The sequence below is a fragment of the Ambystoma mexicanum genome, chromosome 3p (genome assembly GCF_040938575.1).
Source record: "Ambystoma mexicanum isolate Mex_15411 chromosome 3p, UKY_AmexF1_1, whole genome shotgun sequence".
Taxonomy (NCBI): domain Eukaryota; kingdom Metazoa; phylum Chordata; class Amphibia; order Caudata; family Ambystomatidae; genus Ambystoma; species Ambystoma mexicanum.
The window spans coordinates 1227477952-1227497635 of record NC_090925.1 but is presented as its reverse complement, the minus strand read 5'-3'; positions in this window follow the sequence as shown (position 1 = coordinate 1227497635).

Below are 19684 nucleotides of genomic sequence, written 5' to 3'. Positions count from 1 at the left end.
GCGGATAGAATCCTAGCCTGGAGGCTGAGGGAGGTACAGAGGAGCAGAATGGTGAAGGCAGTGAAGAACGAGGCGGGGGAGCTGGGACATGATACTTCTCACATTGGAGAGGCCTTCCGCCGATATTACGAAAGGCTATACTCGTCTGAGTACAGAGGGGACGGGGGGGGGGGAGATCGGGGAATTCCTAAACTCCATCCAGGTCCCGTCTTTGACTAGGGAGATGGCGGAGGGGCTGGAGGGTCCGGTGACCGAGGAGGAGGTGGAACATGCGATCAGTGGCATGAAGGTGGGCACTTCCCCGGGCGAAGATGGCTACTCAGTGTACTTCTACAAAAGGTTTCGGTCGGCCCTCCTCCCCCACCTGGTCAGGGTGTTTAATGCGGTTCTGGAGGGGGGTCCTCTCCCGGACTCCATGATGGAGGCAGTTATTGTAGTGCTCCCAAAGGACGGTAGAGACCCCTCGGAGTGCTCCTCCTACCGCCCGATCTCCCTGTTGAATATTGATGTTAAGATCCTGGCTAAGGTCATCGGGAGCCGGGTGGAGGGGGTCCTACCGAAGCTGGTCCATGGTGACCAGGTGGGGTTCGTTAGGGGGAGACAGGGCTCAGATAATATTCGCAAATCCATAGACCCGTTTCATTACGCCCAGGTGTCGGACCTAGACACGAGCGTCCTCTCCCTAGACTCAGAAAAGGCATTCGACAGGGTCGAGTGGAAGTTCATGGAGCTCACTCTTCAGAAGATGGGCTTCGGGACCCACATTAGGGACTGGGTGGCCGCACTGTACAGGGCCCCAAAGGCCAGAGTCCAAGTGAATGGTAAATTGTCGGCCCCACTCCTTCTATCACGAGGAACGAGACAGGGATGCCCACTCTCCCCGCTGATCTATGTCTTAACTATGGAACCCCTGGCAATAGCAATCAGATCACACCCAGATATCAAGGGGATCAGGAGAGGCGATGTAGAATTCAAGCTCTCCCTGTTTGCAGACGATATCCTGGCCTATCTGGTGGACCCAAAGTCCTCTCTCCCCCCCCTCCTGTCCCTGTTGTCCGAATTTGGGCGCTTCTCAGGCCTAAAGATCAACACATCTAAATCAGTCCTCCTCCCCATGAGAACTCGGGACCCAGGCCTAGATTCCCGGGACAGTCTGGGGGGAATAGCGGTGGGGAAGACCTCAATCCGATACCTGGGGATATTTCTGACCAGGGACCTGCACAACCTCGCCTCTGCCAACTATGACCCCGTTATGTCACAGGTCACCGCCGATTTAAGGAGATGGGGCTCCATGATCTTGTCCTGGTATGGTCGCATGACGGCAGTGAAAATGAATATACTCCCGCGCCTACTATACCTTTTCACCGCCCTCCCCACCAGCGTCCCCGACCAAACATTCAGGGTCCTCCAGAATGCGGTGCGCGAGTTTGTATGGCAGGGTAGGACCCCGAGAACCGCGAAGAACATTCTCACCCTACCTAGAGAGGAGGGGGGGTTCGGGCTCCCTGACTTTCACCTCTACTTCCGCGCCGCTCAATTGCGCGTCCTCCTGGAACACATGAGGGAAGGGATGGGCACATACTGGTCGTACTTGGAGGACATGGATGCGCACCCACTTAAGGTACGCGACCTCCTATGGGCCCCACCTAAATTCATCCCGAACAGGCTCAAATCCCACCCAACACTGGGAGTTCTCTGGGCAATATGGAGGGAGGGCCCCCCAAACGGCACATCTGACATCATGGCCGTCCCCGATGTCATCCCTTTGTGGTCACCCACTTAGACTGGGAAACAGGGGGTTCCGTAATGCACAGTCCTGGTCAGACTCAGGGATGGAATGGGCTGGACAACTGTTTAAAGAGGGAGAATTCCTACCATATGAAGACTTGAGGACCGCCCTCGGCCCGGAGTCAATCTCCATATTCGAGTACCTCCGCCTGAAGGGCATCCTGTGCGATCAGGCATGGGGCCAGCGGCTAAAGAGACAGATGACCCCCTTTGAGAAACTACTCGATACTGCAACCTCCAGGAAGGGGGCGGTATCTGCAATGTACAAAATCCTTAACACAGTGGACCTGGGGAGAAGGAGGGGGTTCCGCACTTTCTGGAACGATCTGGCCGGGGAAGAAATTTCGGAGGACTCCTGGTCGAGGATATTCAAAATAGCATTCCACGGGAACCTGTTCACAGCAGACATGGAGCACAACTTTAAAATTCTACAGGGGTGGCACAGAGATCCCGTCAAACTGTCAAAAATGTTCACGGGAATATCCCCCGCCTGCCCGAGGGGATGTGACCAGGCAGGCACGGGGGGCCATATGTGGTGGCACTGTCCGAAAGCGCAAACATACTGGGAGAGGGTAAGGGGTTGGATCGCCGAAGTCACGGAGGAATTGCTTCCCCATAATCCCCTGACAGTGCTGCTGGGCCTCCCCCCAGAGGATACGGAGGTACACAGATACCCGAGAATGTGGGAAACAATGCTGAGGGCCGGGAGGGTGGCATTGGCCCAGAAATGGAAGAGCAGGGAGACCCCCACGAAGGAGGACTGGATACACAAGGTTAAAAACATGTTCTTGATGGACAAATTAACAGCGATGATGAACAATGACACAAACTCTTTTCAGACTAACTGGTACGGGGTACAGCAGATCTGGGGTTGGGAGGTCCACTGAAGCTCGGGGAGGGAACGTGGATGGAAATGGGGACCCACGTCCCGGGGGACAACGGACGACATGCAGCCAAACACGCAGTTGGAATTTTTGTGCTTTTTTTCCCGAACTCCGGCCACACAAAGTTTGCTACGCATCTCCCTGTGAAGGGGGTTCTACTGGATCCAAGTTATTGGGGGGGGAGGGTTCGTTCTTTTCTGGGAGGGCGGGGGGGGGGCTTTTTCTTTTTTCTTATTTCGGGGGCTGATGACACATTTATTACATGGTAAAGCTTCCAGCCTGTTTGTTATATTATGAAAATGTTAATAAAATAAAGTTTAAAAAAAAAAAAAAAAAAAAAGAACAGTTGCACACCATCGGCATAGAATGCCACTTTCTGTTCTGACCCCTTCACTATCACTCCCCTCTGACCTAAATCGCATGCGCCAACGGCTCCGTGGCCGTGGAAAAAAAATAAAGGGGAGAGCAGGCATCCCCGTCTCGTGCCCCTGCGAATAGCTATGGACTCCGAATTCTTCCAGTTCATATAGTTTCATAGAGGAGGTCTGGAAATTAGCTTAAAAATCATCTGCATGAAGGTTTCACCACACCCTAGGTGTTCCAGCGTATGTTTATGCTAGTTCCAGCCCATGCTGTCAAATGCATGGGAGGCATCCAATGCCGCTACTGAGAATTTCTGCCCAGTCCTCTTCCCTCATTCTATCACATTCACTGCCCTGCGTGTATTGTTCAGAGTGTGTCTTCCCATTATAAAACCTGCCTGGTCCAGGTGAATAATTTTGGGCAAAAACCTCATTAGTCTAAGGGAGATAATTTTCTTTGAGTATATTTTGGCGTCGCCATTGAGCAACGAGAATGGGCAGTAACTAGAACACAGGGTATGTTCCTTCTCAGGCTTTAATAAAAGAACGGTAATAGAGGGCCCCATATCCCGATACCTTTCCAGTATCCCTTATGAGATTAAAAAGTCTTGTCAAGGGGTCTGTTAAAATCAGTTGAAATGTTTTATAGTGTTCATTCCCGAACCAATCTGGGCCCTGAGCTTTATTCCCCTCCAACATACTCATTGCCCTCCCAGTCTCCTCCTCCGTGAAAGGCACCTCTAGTGACCTCCTATCTTCCTCCGACAGCTTAGGCATATCACGTCCACCAGGAATTCCTTTGGATCCTCTTCTTTGAGATACTCCCCCAGTAGAGCTTCAGAGTAAAAATCATACATGATCTCCCGCTTTTCTTCCTCTCCCCATTTTAATTGGCCATACCCATTCTTCCGTTGTGAAATATATTTTTTCGCCTGTTGCTTTCGAAGTTTCATTGATAGGAATCCATTTGCCTTAGCCCCTTTGGTATATATGTTTGCTCGGTCTGGATCATCAATTTTGCCGATCTCTCCACATGTGCTTCTATTTTCACCCTAACCTTCATCAGAGCCCTCCATGACCCCATTTCTTTATGTAAGCCCTCTGCTTCTTTGACTTCCACCTCCAGTGCCAGTCTCACCCTCGCATGTACAATGCTGTTTGAACTATAAATTCCCCCTTATGACAGCCTTACTTGCATCCCACACCACTCCCCAATTCACCCCTTCTGTACCTCATGGTGTCCTAGATATAAAGGGGTTTAGCCACCATGCTTTCCGCCCCTCTGGTGCCCCGATCAGAGGCTCCAAATGTAGAGAGCATGGTCTGAGAGGAACCTCACCCCAATTTCTATGTCAGTTGCCTGGGGTAGAAGCGTGTCCGAAACCAGAATCATGCCAATCTGGGAGAACCCCCTGTGAACCACCAATTAGTGGGTGTATTCCCTGACGTGGGGTTGGAAAAAGCACCAGGTTTCTATGGGCTGTAATGCCCTAAGAAATTGTGCCAGTGCCAATCTATTTCTGCCATCCGCTTCTGTTGGTGGGAGAGTTTTGTCCACGTGTGGGCCCATCACACAATTAAAGTCCTCTCCCATTATTATCTTCTCCACACCAACCTGAGATTTCCCACTGCACCTTAGTTAGAAAGGCATCCAGTTGCTCACTCAGACCGTAGATACTCACCAGCGTCACCAGTTGGCCTCTTATTTCCCCCCCCCACCACAAAGTATCTCCCCTCTGTGTACGAACCATTTGACGAATGCCGCATCTTTCGCAATTAAGATCACCACACCCCTTTTCTTCTCACCACTAGAGGCAAGAATTGATTAGAGAAGAACTTGTGTTTGAGGCATATCTCATCTTTATCCAGTCGGAGTTTCCTGAAGCCAGGCCACTGTGGCCTGCAACTCCACTAAGCGTCACAGGATAGAACACCTTTTAACTGGGGAAGTCCTTGGACATTTAGGGACACCATGTGCACATCAGCTGTCATCCTATTCCCTTTCGGGACACTTTTAAAAACTTGTCCTTCACGCCATTCCCTCAGCTACCAGACTGTTTTCCATATACCACCAGTTCCCACCCCCCTTTCCACCCCTAACATGCAGGGAATAATCCCCCCCCTATCTCCCCTTCCCAACTACCCCACAACCATGTCTTCGTCAACCACTGGGTATTATCACCCAGAATGATGAGGGCTTGACTGATTCCACAACCCTGCCCCCCCTTTTAAAACCCCTTCCAACATTATATTAGCTAGACCCCAACTTTTACATGCCCGTTTTGCCCCCTCTCGCCAGCTCTGACCAATGCATGCTCCAAACGACTTGCAGGTTGCCCCCTCAGCTGTCTTATGTATACTTTTGCCTTTCAACTGAGGCAGTGTCGATTTCCATCGTTCCTGTCTTCCTGAGGGGACGTATCCTCTTCCCTCTGGGCCCCATTTGGTTCCCTTGTCTGTCCCTGCTCTCCCTCCTCCATGACAAGAGGCCATTTCTTCTTCCTTGGAAATCGAAAATTGATGCCCTCGCCACTCAAATCGTAAAGCGCATGGAAAACTCCACCTGTAACTGACCTTATTGGAATGAAGCCACTCAGTAACCACTCAACATTTTCCGTTAACAATGTCACCTGTGCCAAGTCTTGGAACAGTCAGTGGTGTATGCCTGAACTTCACCGGTTCCCGTTTGCGTGCCTCCTTCATGATTTCTTCATTCAGCCGATACAGGTGTACACTTGTCAAGATATCCAGTGTAAGGTTCCTACTTAGTGGCTTGCCATGACGAGTACACTAGAGTACGATACAGCACTATTTCTTGCTCGCCTTCTCTGCCCAAAATGGATTGAAATAATCCATGCATATATTCCTTTAGGTCCTCGTCTACAATTGCTTTCGGAACACCCCCTGAATTCCTATGTTCCACCTGTGTCTTTCCGTTTGTCCAGGATACTCTGGATTCGTTTTTCCACAGCCTCCACCCATTGCACCAGGATTTCTTGATCATGCCCCTGCTCGCACATAACCGTCTCCAGCTCATCCACTCTCCTTACCATGACATTTTTATTAATATCTGAAATGGCCTTTGTTAAGTCCATTCCCTGATGTCTAACATGGCTTGTAGGTCTGATCTGAGAAAGGGTGCCTCCTCTTCTTGGAGGGTTGCCAGTGGAGTATGAATTGGCATGCTCGTTTGCTGCTGCACCAGTTTCAGCGCACATCATAAGCGCTTTGATGTCCCCAGATTGTGGGCCCCTTCGCTGAGCTTTTGTTGGCCATGGTTTCATGCTGGTTGTACTACTGTCTTAGTTCTTCACCCTTGGGACTCTAAAATGGGGTTAGTCGCATGGGAGGGAGACTCCCAGTCCTGCCTCGAAGTCCTATACACTGTGGATCAAGCACTCTTCTCCCTTGTGGCAGTGATAACACTCCTTTCTCAGTGTCCCAGGGAGCGGTGGTTGCTCTTCAAGCTTGTGCCCCGACCTAAAGGCTCCTCTCCCCCTCCCCAACCACCTTGAAGTCTTTCCTCCGTCACACTGTGCCTGCCTTTTGTCCTCAGGATATGCGGGAGGTTAATGTCCCATTTGCCATCTTTGTTTTTAATAGGGTAGAGCTGAAGGGGCCCAGCACGTGTTCAGCACCTTATTCTTTCACCTCAGGGGCCAGGTGAGTCCTTTGCCTTCCACTGTCTCCCATGTGTTCGAGCTGTTAGGGCTTCACTTTCATCTTACTCTGTCCGTTTGTGTTGTGGAATTTGGTCTACTCCCCCAATCTCCTCTCGCTTTCCCACCTCAGCCCCATACTGTGCGAGCTCACCTCCAGAGAGTCCACTTTACTCTTTTCCAAGCCATGAGTTCTGTCCACACCCTCATGGACTGGTTGTGTGTGCCTCCCTAGCGCTGGGGTAACTGGGCAGTGTGATCAGTTTGGCCTATAAGGATTAAGTCCATGCAGAGTTCACCCCCTGGTAATATGTCAGCAGAATTCATAAATGGTACTGGAGTCTAGGCTGGCTCGATTCCTGAAGTTGCGCTGTGGGGATGGAGTTTTGGCCCCAGCAGTGAGTGCATTAGGGTTCCCAACGTGACGGGGGGAGCGGCGAGCTTCTTTCCAGCTTCCCCTCACGCCTCAGTCATCGCCTTGGACCGTGAGTGCGCGCATCCACAAGTGCCCGCCTGGGATCCCTCATGGAGATCAGCAGCTCATGCTGATCCTCAGACCTCACGGTCCCTGGGGCACTGCTGGGGTGGGGTGCACGCCTTCCTCCCTACACGCTTTTCTCTCCCTAGCTGCTCCTTACTGGGGGCGCCGCCAAAGGGAATAGTTTCTTACCTGTAACTTCATTTCTCCAGCATTGGTATCCTTCATGGATTCACATGCTTAGGATATCCCCCGTCGTCAGACTGGGAACCCTCGGTACATTTATAAAGCCGTTTTCCATAGGAAAAATTCCAACACTTTTGTGTCCTATCTACGTTGTTTTGGCCCGCTTACGCATGCCCCAATAGGACGTAGCGGTATAAATGCCCCGCCCCCGCGGCTCCCTTCAGATTTTAACCCCTCCAAAGTAGAATGGGGTGTTATATATATATTGCATTAGGGGAGGCCGGCAGGCGCATGTGAATCCATGAAAGATACCAATGCTGGAGAAATGGAGTTACAGGTAAGAAACTATTCCCTTCTCCAGGATTGGATCTTTCATGGATTCACATGCTTAGAATAGATTGTCTAGCAGTAATCCTGATATGGCGGTGTGAATGCAATCCAGTACCATCCTAAGCACACTTTTTTCTTTTTTTTCCTCAAAATGCAGCGGTTACAGGTTGGTTTAAAAACAACAACAACCACAATATACATTAAGATATACGTATATATATGGAATAAGCTCATTCCCCTGAATAGGGCTTACCTCACTGAAACAGATGCCGTAGGACTGCTCGCCCCATCTGTACATCGTCTGCATGCTGCCGTTCGAGGCAATAATGGCAGGTAAATGTTTGTGGCACCGACCAGGATGCCGCTTGACAAATGTCTGACAGCGGAATTCTGGCCCACAACGCCACCGAAGACGAAGTTGATCTCGTGGAATGAGCTCTCGGACGTCCTTCTAGCAGTTTCCCTGCCGTGGAGTGACAAAAAGCAATCGTCAACAAGACCCATCGAACTAGTCCTTGTTTTGAGATTGCCTTTCCTCTCGTCAACGGACCAGAAGCCACAAACAGTTGTTGCGTAGTCCTGAATTGCTGAGTCCGATGAAGATAAAACTTTAGAGCTCTTTTCACGTCCAAAGTATGGAGGGCTTTTTCCGCAACCTATGAAGGAGTCGCGAAAAAGGTAGGTAGAACAATTGACGAATGCTTATGATAAAGTGTCATGATCCACAGAACACGCCCCTGTTGGACTTGTTGGTCCATATCACAATGGGGCTTGCACTCCTTGGTACTCCCAACATGGCCGTCTAACATAGTACACCTTCCACCGGCCTCCACGTCGGACATAGCATATTCTACAAATAGACCACACCCCCGCAGCCCCACACGTCTCAACGCCATCGCTGGTAGTGGCTAGACGTGTGCTCTATAGTTCGCTGAACTATTCTCCTGTTCCTGGTTCCCGGACCCTCTAAATTCCATCTCCCTTCCTCCCTCCCTCCCTCCCTCTTCTCTCTACCTTGCTTCCCGGATTTCGTGTGCAGTCTTCGTGTACACCTTCCTCGTTTCCTGGACTTCCCGGTGCCTCAGAGTATTCCGGAACACTGAACGCACGCTGAAGCCAGAAGAGGCTCGCGCGGGCTTGTAGAGAACCCGATCCGTGTGCAAGAAGACTCCTCCCAAGAAATCCTGCAAGGATCAAGGTGAGAAAGGGGGACATCCGTGACAGTTTGAGACGCCAAACGACCAAAGTTGAATTTAACATGGAAGGGCCGTTCAGGTTCTCATGCGTGGCATGCAAGAATTAACAACCGAGGTGCAGAATTTAAAGGTGGAAAACGCTGCATTAAAACAATTAGTTTTGTCCCGTGATTCTGCCACAAAGGAAAGCGTACTACTGGGCGGCATTGTAGACAAATACGATGGGTCTGCAAAAACCCTTCGTGGACTCCTTGATTCCTCTTTTGTCCACTTTACCTTTAAGCCCTACTACTTTACAACTCCCAGGGCTAAGGTGGGCTTCATAATCTCACACCTCTCCGGAAATGCACTAACCTGGGCTACACCTTTGGTCAATTCTGGAGATGCCCTCCTGCATTATTACGACAGATTTATACAGGCCCTTAAGACCATGTTTGACCGTCCAGAACAGGTCTATAGCGCCCAGGAATGTCTACTTTAATTCCAGCAAGGATCCTAGGACATGCTTACATATGTAACTCGATTCAAACAATTGGCTAAGGAAGCAGATTGGTCTTCAGAAGCAAGTTTTACCCTTTTTCCGAAGGGGGTTAAATCAGGAGATCAAGGACGAATTAGCCAGAGTGGCTTGCCCATGTTCATTCCAGGCCCTTATGGATCTTGCCATGCAGATAGACTTTCGTATCCAGGAAAGGAAGGCAGAAAAGAAAAAGTCCAAGATGCCCGTCCAGAAGGTGTCAGAGACCTCATCGAAACCCGACCCTACTCCAGTCTCTGTCAACGATCCAGAACCCATGCAAATAGGGGATTTCCGTGGACCCATATCCCCGCAAGAGAGGATGAGAAGTATCCATACGGGGTTATGTATGTATTGTGCCTCGGATAAACACCTAGTTAGAGAGTGCCCTCTAGCCCCGCCACAGCGTTCGGGAAACGCCAGCTCCCGATCCTAGATGGAGCAAGGCTTCGGGAGAGAGATGTTTGCTCCACATCTATTCCATCCTTGAACTCTCCTGGACAGAACAACCTAGCAATTCTACAGGCCTTCCTATCGCCATCCAAGAATGAGACCTACCCCATTTTGGCCCTGGAGGATTGTGGAGCTATGGGAATATTCATTGATCAAGATTGGGTCTTTAGCCACCACATTCCATACGAAACACGAAGCATCATGCAACCTGTGGAGGCGAATGACGGAAGACCTCTCACTTCAGGACCTATAACCTTGCAGACCAAAGAGATCCAACTCTCGATAAACCATCACCAAGAGGTGATCAAATTTGACATTAAGTCGGCTCATTACCCCATGGTACCGGGCATGCCCTGGTTACAAAAAAAACAATCCATATATCAACTGGGCAGCAGGATCCTTGTTTCTTGGTTCTGAGTTTTGCATGTCCCACTGTCTATTCCTGGATCCCTCCTTGACATCTTCCCAAAACACGCCAATAGACCAGCAAGGCCCGCTCATGGTTTCTAATATCATACAGGTTCCTAAGGCCTATCAGGAATACTCCGATGTGTTTTCAACTGCTATAGTCCAGGCCCTACCTCCTCACAGACCCGAAGACTGCGCTATAGATACAGAACCTTCAGCATTGATTCCTTTTGGAAGGATGTTCATTCTATCCGAACCGGAAAAAAGGGCCCTTCGAGAATACTTGGATACTAACCTTGAAAATGGCACCATAAGACCATCTAAATCCCCAGCTGGAGCTTTGTTGTTTTTTTGTTCCCAAGAGACTAAAGAGCTTACACTTTGTCTTGATTATCGTGGATTAAATCAATGCACCCTCAAGGACCGCTACCCCTTGCCCTTAATCTCTGATATCCTGGAAGCGGTGAAAGGAGCTATAATCTGTATTAGGGAAGGAGACAAATGGAAAACAGCCTTTAGAAAACCCTTTGGTCACGTTGAATACTTGGTCATACTCTTCAGGCTTGCTAATGCCCCCGCGGTCTTCCAAGGTTTTATGGATAGGGTGTTTTCTGACATGCTGTTCCTCTTCGTCATCGTTTACCTGGACGATATCTTGATTTACTCCATGGACCTTCTAGAGCATGAAGAGCATGTAAAGGCAGTATTGCAACAGCTACGTGAACACAAACGCCTAGCTAAACCAGAGAAATGCCTTTTTCATGTCACTTCTGTTCATTACCTAGGATTTGTCCTTAGTCCACAAGGAATTGGAATGGACCATTCAAAGGTAAAACCCATACTATCTTGGCCGGTTCCCACTTCCGTGAAACAGATTCAATCCTTCCTGGGGCTTGCCAATTTCTACCAGAAGTTCATACCGTCCTTTTCTGAGATAGTTCAACCGATCATTGCTCTTTTGAAGAAAGATACTACCTTTCTCTGGACCTCAGCTCAAGAAAAGGCATTCCAACGATTAAAAACAGTTTACTCAAGCCCCATCCTAGCTCAACCTGATATTAATCGACCATTCCTAGTGGAGACGGATGCCTCCAACTGCACCATAGGAGCAGTGCTAAAGCAGGAATTTGAGGACAAATTGGAGCACCCCATTGCTTATCTTTCACAAACCCTAACTCCCAGCGAGACTCATTATTCTGTCTTGGAAAAGGAGCCGTTAGCCATCCGCCAAGCCTTCACAGAATGGCGACATCTACTTCTGGGAGCTAAACATCCTGTCCAGGTCCGTACGGACCATCGAAATCTCCAAGTTCTACAATCTTTGGAGTGTAGGAACAGTCGTCAAGCCAGTTGGGCCTTCTTCTTTGCCCAGAACCAGTTCCACATCCATCATGTCCCTGGATCACAAAACATAATTGCTGACGCCTTATCTCAACGTCCCGATTACGAAACTCTTGAAGATCAGGCCTATCCAAAGAGGTTTCCCCACACAATCTTTGTAGCCCAAGCAGTCAGTCTCTTCTAGAAGATATTCAAATGCAAACCCAGTCCTCTGAGATCTGGAAAGAATTCATGGGAGGGAGGGGGGGGGGGGAATGGAAAATAAATAAAATCGGTAGAGTCTTGGAACTAAAGACGGGTACCTGTTCAAGCACAATGCCCTGGTCATTCCCACACAGAAGCTGCAACTACGGATCATTAACCTCTGTCATGACACTCTTCACTCCGGGCACCGTGGCGTCACCAACACCCTCCATCTAATACAAAGACAATTTTGGTGGCCTAATTTGAAAATTGACGTTCAACGGTACATTCAAGCCTGTGCAGTCTGCAATCAAAACAAGCATGATAACAAGAAACCGGCAGGTCTCCTATTTCAACCTATGTTACCTTCTAGGCCCTGGGAATTCATCGCTACAGACTTTATTGTGGAATTACCACCATCTAGGGGCTATACAACTATTATGGTCACCATTGATTTATTCACCCACATGGCCCATTTTACACCCTTTTACAAGTTGCCATCTTCCTCAGAACTCTCTGGCATTTTCCTGGAACATATATTTCGCCTTCATGGACTCCTTTCCAAGATCATATCCAACCGAGGACCTCAATACGTCTCACAATTCTGGAAAAAAATATGTCGCATTCTAGGAGTCCAACGTGCCGTGCCCCCTCATCAGGATACCACCCACAGACTAACAGAGCTACGGAACGTGTGAACCAGACCCTGGGACAATACCTTTGTTGTTTCGCCACCAAGGTACAGACGACTGGTCGCTCCTTATACCCGTGGCTGAATTCACCTACAATAATTTGAATCACTCAACAGTCAAGACCAGCCCTTTTTATTGCAGCCAAGGATTCCACCCGTCCGTTCTACCTTCCATTCTCCCACATCCCACACCAGTACCAACCGTCGACTCCTGGATTGAAACTCTCATCAACGTACACAACGAAGCCAAAGAACATTTAGAAAAGGCCCGAACACACACTAAGCGTTATGCGGATACCAAAAGAAGACTAGGGCCTTCTTATGCCATCGGTCATCAAGTCTGGCTGTCCTCGAAACTACTGCCTTGACATTTACGACCAAACAAACTGGCCCCCCGATATTATGGTCCCTTTTCCATAAAGGAAATCATAAACCCAGTCCAATTCCGGCTCAAGTTGCCAGACTCCTGGAAGAAGATTCATCCAGTTTTTCCACACTTCTTTATTAAAACCTTACATCCGATCCTCCCGGAAATCCTGCAGACCCAACCCCGTGGTTGTGGACGACCAGCTGGAATATAAAGTTACCAGAATATGTGCCTCCCGGTACAAACAGGATCAACTCCAATACCTGGTCGAGTGGAAAGGATATCCTCCTAGTGAAAGAACCTGGGAACCAATTTCTAATCTGAATACCCCTCGATTGCTCAGAAGGTATCATCTCATACACCCGGGCAAACCTGGTGGAACAAGTTTTCGGAGGAGGCATGCTGTCATGATCCACAGAACACACCCGTTTTGGTCTTCCTGGTCCCTATCACAATGGGGCTTGCACTTCTTGGTACTCCCAACATGGCCGTCTAACATGGTGCGCCTTCCACCAGCCTCCACGTCGGACGTAGCATATTCTACAAATAGACCACACCCCCACGCGTCTCAACGCCATCGCTGGTAGTGGCTAGACGTGTGCTCCGTAGTTCGCTGAACTATTCTCCTGTTCCTGGTTCCCGGACACTCTAAATCCCATTTCCCTTACTCCCTCTTCTCTCTACCTTGCTTCCCGGATTTCGTGTGCCGTCTTAGTGTACACATTGCTCGTTTCCTGGACTTCCCAGAGCCTCCGAATATCCCGGAACACTGAACGCACACTGGTGCCAAATGGGGCTTGTACAAAACCGATCCGTGCGCAAGAAAACTCCCCCCAAGAAATCCTGCAAGGATCGATCTCAGGTGAGAAAGGGGGAAATCTGTGACATAAAGAGTAAGAACTTCCAGAATAAAATGAGGGTTGGTTGCCAGCACCACTTTGTCCCAAAGAACCTCAAGTACGGCGGATCTATGACCAATGCTTGCATCTCCGAGAGCCACCGTGCTGAAGTGATAGCTACCAGAAAAGCCAACTTCCACAATAAGAACTTCATAGACGAGGAAGCCATCGGTTCAAAGGGAGCTTTCATTAGCTCCGCCAACACAAAGTTAAGACTCCAGGTCGGAGGAAAGCGTTTAAACGGTGGAAATGTACAGAATAAACCTTTCATGAAGTGCTTTATCAGTCTATCACTAAACAACGGCGACGACTGCCTTCTCCGCGTGAACCTTGAAACGGCTGCTAGGTGTACTTTTATCGATGAAAAGGATAACCAACTATCTGCTAAATGCAGCAAATTTGGTAGAATCTGTTCCGGAGTTATATTCAGGTGCTGCAACCCCGGCTGATTTTGACACCACACGCAGAATCTCCATATGCATGCATGCATGTGGAGAAGTGTTCGTGGACGGAGCTCACGCGGCTTGCAAAATTCAAGATCACTCGACATCGGTATCTGTGAATCCACTGCAGGGTCCGCCGTATGAGTGGAAACGGGGGAAAAGGCATACAGAAACTTGTCCGTCCACGGGAAGGAGAACGCTTCCCCCAGCGAATCGACCTGCGGCCATCTGCTGGCATACTGTTCACATTTCTTGTTATCCCTTGTTGCAAAGAGATCCAGAGAAGGCTGCCCCCACTTTCTGAAAAAGCGACAACTGAAGATCGTCCAGTTCCCACTCGTGTATCTGGTCCATTTCCCTGCTGAGGGAATCTGCTTGCACGTTCTTTACTCCCAGAAGATGGTGGGCTACAATGGTTATATTTTGTTGAAGAGCCCACTGCCATACCTCCTGAGCCTGGGTGGAAAGGGTTCTGGAGCGAGAACCTCCTTGTTTTCTCAAGTAAAACATTGTCGTCGTATTGTCTGTCAATATTCTCACCACTGACCCTTTTATGTGTGGTAAAAAAGCTTTCAGGGCCCAACGTACTGCCCTCAACTCCAGTACATTGATATGTAGGAGCGACTCCTCCGACGACCACCAACCTTGCGTTTGGAGAGCACCCAGATGTGCCGCCCATCCAGTCAGCGACGCATCCGGCACTATGGTTATGCGGAACTCTGGTTCTTGCAGGGGTACTCCCCTGGATAGGTTCTGGAAGACTTGCCACCATCGAAGAGCTCGCAGGAGCTCATCGTCAACAGTCAGTTTGTCCAACCAAAGTCCCTGGCTCTGGGTCCATCGGACCACCAGGAATTCTTGAATTGGCCTCATGAAAAGGCGGCAGTTGTTCACCAAAGGGATGCACTACGCCATGGCGCCCAGTATTGACATATCTTCTTACCGACACTTCCATTGCCTTGCCTGCTGATTGAGTCTGTGGATCCTCTCCACGGATGGTCTTACCAATCCTGACTGAGTTTCGAACTGTGCACCCAAGAACACTAATCTTCGACAGCGTCAATGAGGACTTCTCGAAGTTTACCGCAAATCCTAGTCGTCGCAGAAGCTGCATGGTGGCCTGTAGACTTGCTTGAGTTGCCATAGGGGACGATCCCCTCACCAACATCGTCCAGATACGGGTAAACACGATGCCCCCGTTTTCTCAACCATGCTGCAACCGGAGCTAGGCATTTCGTGAACGTCCTGGGAGAGGATTTTAGTCCAAAAAGGAGCACTGAACTGGTAGTGGGTCCGCCCGACCATAAACCTTAGGAACTCTGCGTCGTCGACGCATTGGTATGTGAAAGTACACGTCTTGGAGGTCCAACAACACCAGAAAGTCCCCTTGTTGAATGGACCGGATCACTTCCTGAAGTGTGAGCATTTTGAATTTTTTAACGTTTTGTTGAGGTCTCGAAGGTCGAGAATGGGACGCCATGTTCCGTTGGGCTTCTTCACCACGAAGTATCAGGAATACTCTCCTTGCCCCCTCCACGACACAGGTACCAATTCTATAGCCCTTTTTTGTAGCATAAGTACTACCTCTTGTTTTAACACGCTCAGGTGGGGTTGAGCCAAAAACACTGGTGGAATGTGCAGTGGCTTGCTTTTGAATTGTAAGGAATGACCGAACTTTACAGTGTCCAATACCCACTGGTCCGTGGTTATCTGTTCCCATTCATCAACACAATGCGACACCCTGCCTCCCAGGACGTTCTGACGCCCGTCATGGCTGGTCTTTAGAGTGTTTGTCTTTCGACGACGAGGAGTAACCTCCCCTCTTCCTAGAGGCTTGATAGTCTCGACGTCTTTTCGACGTCTGAGAAGCCCACCTGTAGCCCTGCGAGGAGTACGTCGGTCTATCGAAAGTACGGTCCCTTGATGACGAGAACCAGGAGTTTCCTAACGCTCCTCTAAAGGGGCTAAATGAATGAAAATTTCTTCCACTCTGGAGGGCACCCAGAGCACGTGCTGTGTCAGTGTCCTCCTTCATGCCTTTCAAGGCCTCGTCCACCTTTTCGTCGAAAAGAAGGTCTCCCTCAAAAGGCATATCCAACACCTTATATTGCACTTCAGGTCTAAACTTGGTGCATTTAAGCCACGCTTGTCTCCATAGAACCACCCTGTTGTTAACTTGCTTAAAACCCGATTCTGCCAGGTCCACAGCGATATTTATAGAATGATTAGAGGCCTCTTCCCCCTCTCGGACGAGTAACATCGCCGCCTTTCTGTGTTCGTCTGGGAGATGTTCTAGTATGGGTGCCAACCAGTGCCACATCTCTCCATCATACCTGGCCATAATAGCCAGAGAATTGGCCGCCTATATTGTTGTTGCACCCACCGACAACACCTTCTTGCCAAAGGCATCTTGTCTCCTGGCCTCGTTTGCCAGAGGAGTCGTGCATTTGTGCTGAGACCTTGCCTTTCTCGCCGCAGCCGCTGATACCACCGACTCTGGGGTTGGTTGAGAGGACAAACATTTGTGAGTGGACTCGGGAGCCTTAAATTTCTTCTCCAGTCTACCTTTTATTGCGGGCTCCAAGAAGGGATGAGGCATCGTCTGTAGTCCTTCTCTCCATACATGATCTAGGATGGGGACTGAAGAAAATTAAAAAAAAAAAAAAATAAGTCTTTTTTTCTCCTCTTCCTGGGCCAATCCAAATTCGGTACAAGCCTTTCTCATCATGGCATGGAAAGAACCAATGTCGTCTGGGGGGGGGGGGGGGGGCGACAGCTGGGCTTCTGGAGTTTCTAACTCTGTTTCCTACTCCCAGGTTGGGTCCCTAGAGAGGGATAACGATATATCCGATATGGACCCTCTGTCTGATTCGTAGTTCAGCAGCCCTCCTTCCTCCAGGCGTGCACATGGAAGGCCTTCACCACCGACGGAGTTGGTCGATGGGAAGGACCTGGCTCGTCGATGTCTGGTGTCGTCGGAGCTGCCACCTGAGGTAACTTCTCATCCAATTTCTTTAACAAGGTCTGCAATGAGATACAGTCTGAGGGTTAAGCAACGGGGTTGTAATCGGGATATTTGTCCCGCTCGAAAGAGTCAGTCTGCTAACCTCTTGCAACCCAAGTTCTGCAGGTCCAGCCACCTGTTCACACTCGTCGTTCCACAGAGGATATGGACAAGGCTGCCTCCTGCTGCAACAAGGATGCCGGCAAAACCGGGTCGTATACCTCCGGTCGCCAGGCCTCCTGTGGAGTCTGTCGACAGACGAGGCCAAATTTTGCACTGTCGCAGTCATCGTCGTTACCTGCAGCAGAACACCTGAAGAAACAATCTGCGTCACTGGTAGCGAGGGCATGGACGATCACCCTCCCGTCAACGACAGTGGCATCTGCACAGATCCTTGAGGCGTTCCTGCCTTTTTTTGAACTTGACCTGTGTTTCTCAGAATCTCGACTCGAGGATGATCTATGATGATCACCTGAGGAGGATCTTGACTTTTCTTTCCTCTCCTTCTTAGATGAGGATGACGAGGTTTTCGCTTTTAGCAAAGATATTCTTGTGGAATGTTTTTCCATAGAGCCTTTCTCTGTAGTATACGCTTTCTTCACCGGGGGTTCAGCCAATGCTGAACGGCAGGGAGCCCCTAAGGATTTTGTTGTCGGGGCCAAGCTATGCGTGGAGCCTACCTCCGAAGGGGGGGACGCACCCACTCCGTCGTTCAACCAAGCCACCAACTCCAGTCTCGAAGAGTCTTCTGGGAGAAGCCATTACAGATGTCACAATTGTCTGCCGAATGGTGAGGGTGGAGACAAACAGTGCATATGGCCATCTCCTTCATACACTTTTCTTTAGCCCGCATGTAGCACGCGGGCGAAAAAAAAGCTTTTCCAGACATTAGGAAAAAGACAACGAAACAACCTAGCAAAAATAGTAAATGACGCAAGGTGATCCCACTACTTTGGAAGACAGTTGAAATCTGAAGGGAGCCGCGGGGGCGGGGCATTTATACCGCTACGTCCTATTGGGGCATGCATAAGCAGCCCAAAACGACAGATAGGAAAAATTCTGACACGTTTGTGTCCTATGGAAAAGACTTTATAAATGTACCGAGGGTTCCCAGTCTGACAATAGGGAATATTCTAAGCATGTGAATCCATGAAAGATCCAATGCTGGAGAAGCCAGGTATCACCCTCCCACTGCCTCCATCCCGACCATTGGAGACCACCCTCCTTCATACGGTGTTGCGCCTGCCATCTTGTCACCACAGGACTCCAGCTCACCTATTCCACTTTCTCTAGCTGCTCGTATCTTCAGCCTGCCACTTTGCTAGCATTCAGGGGACCATGCCCTACATTTCAGGGTTCGCTCACCTCACAAAGGGGATTACGACCACCAGGACAGGATCAGGAACTCAGTCGCATCCAGCAGCGTCTCCAGCTAGCCACATCCCCTCATTTATTTGCACCAAAAGCCCATAAGCATCAGGGTGCAGAAACAAACACCAGGACAAGAACAGTTTGGCAACGTGGAGTCGAACCAGGAGAGCATGCTAGAGTGAGCAGTTTATTCAAACAGCAAGGTCTTCAGCCGTTTCTTAAATGCCAAGTAACATTCCTCCAGGCGTAATTTCTGGGGTAGTGCATTCCATGCAACAGCAGTAATGACGTCAAATGATCGTTCAATTCCTTTAGCTTTTTTTTTTAACATGGAACAACCAGGTGCCCTTGGGTGCATGATCGAAGATCTCTGAAAGTTATGTAGGGCATTATGCATTTCTTGAGATAGATATATTCCTGTGTATACAACAGTGGACAACCAATAAGGCCTTGAAGCAGAGTTAAGCAGCCAGTGCATTTTTTATCCTGGCCCCAGGGATATGCTCCCTCTTGGGAATGTAGAATATGAACCAGACCGCTTCATTTTGTATCAACTGCAGTTTGGTTATGCATGGTTTGTTGGCTCCTATGAGAAGAGCATTACAGTAATCCAACCAGGGCATAATGATGGTTTGCACCAGGACATCGCAATTCCTTTTGGGATAAGAAGGGTTTAGCATATCTCAACACCCTCAGATTATTATTGTGAATTGCTAGCCACTCCAACACACCCTCTGGAGCCAAGCAAAGCTTCTATATAGACTCCCAGTTTCTTGACCATCTCTAAAGGTCCTATGCCATTTCCATGCAGATACACAGGTTTGTATTTCAGACTCAGGTTTGCTCTTGGAGCCGAAAATCATAAGCGCAGTTTTAGAGGGATTTAAGCAAATCCAGTTACTGGACATCCACTTGAGTCAAAAAGAGAGTTTATTCTAGATGCATCATTCTCCTAGTCTCCGCTCAATCACAAGCTGGACGTCATCAGCTAATTAGACATCAAAGCTGGTTAAGGCGGTTGCAGAAAGGCTTCATATGTTTATTAAACAAGGCCAGAGATAAGCAGGCTACCTGAGGGACTCTGCAGAGTATTCGTTTCCCGTCTGATGAGGCATCACCCCCCC